A 2,032-nucleotide genomic window follows, 5' to 3' on the forward strand; every position below is an offset into this window, starting at 1 on the left:
GTCAACGCACAAGGAATTGTCGTTAACGTAACCTTATGCCGATTACGCGTCGTAGTCGGCAAGGCTACGTTAACGACAATTCCTTGTGCGTTGACCTACGACTACGATTTACGTCTACGACATTTGTCGGAAACAGTAACGACAATCTTTCTGCTCAGGCCCATAGGCGTAAGAATACTACACTGATGTCGGCTGATTCCGTGCTGACTTCGGCTAATTCCGTGAGCGTAGCTCGGAAGTGTCCGGTATAATAGTGTTCTGTCACTGTTTTGTGAAAGCGTCTTATCTCTCTGCACGCGTCGAATATTACTGTGTAACCGGACTTTACCGTGTGAATTTATTATGACCGTATTATATCAATTTCTACTTCTGGGTTTACGTTCAATAGTATCGGACCTCTTCCTCGAAGAGCCTTATCGTCAGCGTGTATTACACTACGCCCGCAAAGTCCTTGGTTCCGCCAATAACAGTTAATGAAACTCTTTCAAATTTTAGCAACACCGAATTATTATCGTAAATGTCTTATCCGATTACCTTTCCTTTCAGGTACTCGGTCGCCACTTTGTTTATCCTCTAACGAAGAAGGTCTGGAAAGCAGCAACTACCACCGATGTCCTATTTCCGGCTCGGAGTTCGTTCACGTAGGCTGCTTCAAAAGTTCTCGCCCCGGAAATAATTGTGATACGACCACATGCAGGTACGTAGCGGGAGATAGTGTGGATGCGCTTATTAATGTCTCGTTGTTTCAGTTTAATATTGTTTATTATAAATGTTAAATGTTCACATGCGCACTCTTCACACATTCACTGGATTCTCACTCGCTCGTAATTGGGTTACGCGCAACGCGATAACGCGGTCGCGTCTCCGATGCGTACGGTATTACGAAAAGTCGTCGGTCAATTCGGACAACCGTTTTTAGAACGCAACGAATACTTTGGGAACCCGTTTTCCCTGAACGCAGAACGTCGTCGGCCGATCCGCGTCGCGTACTCACGAATTCACCGAGAATAAGGTCGATCAAAGAAGAATACACGCTATGCAACTCGTGCATTTACACAATGCGTGATTCTGGCAAAAACTATTTAATTCGCGTTCACTCGCGATCAATACGATACGCGTTATATTCCTTTGCGTACGGGACTATCTTTTCCTTCGGGACTCGCAACGGCGTTCCCGATTAAGTGACGGCGAGGAAAGACCCTGTTGTTGCCGGGCGAACGGCTTATATACCTCCCCACTTTGTCAACGTCTTCCCACTCTCGCGTATTCCCTTTCCCTCCACAATTTATGAAGGAAAGATACGCGGTGGATCTCAAAGTCGTTCCCTTTATGATTTGTGAATTCCTTTTAGAAGCTTCTAGAAACTTCTAGAAGGAATCGTGGCTTGTCTACTTTGTAACTAAATTTATATTTCATTGTGGGCCTTTTATACCCTGATTGTCATAACTTTAAATAAAATTCCTTTTCTTTTGCAGGTGTCGCTTGGAACTGTGGATCAATTTTTGGTAAGTATCAAAATTAAATAAATTGTGGCAAAATCATAATAATAATAATCATTTCTCTTTTCTTTTCAGGATCTCTCCACGTTCGTGCTATAATGAGGTAAGTAACGAAACTAAAATATCTATTTTTCCTCAATAATGATTTTCTTTATGTTTTAGGGAACGAATCTGGATTTGTGGGTTATTACAATTCTTCTCACGTAAGTATTAATGATATTTATTCGACATTCATGCATACTTCAATCATTCCTTCAAACTAGAATATAACATTTTATAAAATATAATATCACGTGCCCAAACGGGTCTTTACATTTGGTTATAACATAAACTAAAACATTACATTTATTGATCTCACGCTTCTTTTGATTGCGTACAATTCGTGCCGTACATGTGGTTCTCGTTTTGTCCACAACGTTGCATAAAATAATAACCATAACAGTGGGTTACGCTAGGATCTAACATAGTGTATTCTTAAAATAAACAACATATCTATGGTTTCCGCAATTAACCTCAAAACATTGAACGCACAA

The 2,032-nt window shown here is 40.9% G+C and overlaps 1 long non-coding RNA gene across 1 annotated transcript; it reads left to right on the top strand.

The window, feature by feature from the left end:
- Nucleotides 1-568: 568 nt before the first annotated feature.
- Nucleotides 569-1,603, top strand: LOC105448712. The gene is made up of 3 exons (XR_974270.1): nt 569-697; nt 1,476-1,505; nt 1,575-1,603. It is a non-coding gene; the product is annotated as an uncharacterized LOC105448712 (long non-coding RNA).
- Nucleotides 1,604-2,032: the final 429 nt, after the last annotated feature.

This window comes from Wasmannia auropunctata, unplaced genomic scaffold (genome assembly GCF_000956235.1).
Source record: "Wasmannia auropunctata unplaced genomic scaffold, wasmannia.A_1.0 LD336083.1, whole genome shotgun sequence".
Taxonomy (NCBI): domain Eukaryota; kingdom Metazoa; phylum Arthropoda; class Insecta; order Hymenoptera; family Formicidae; genus Wasmannia; species Wasmannia auropunctata.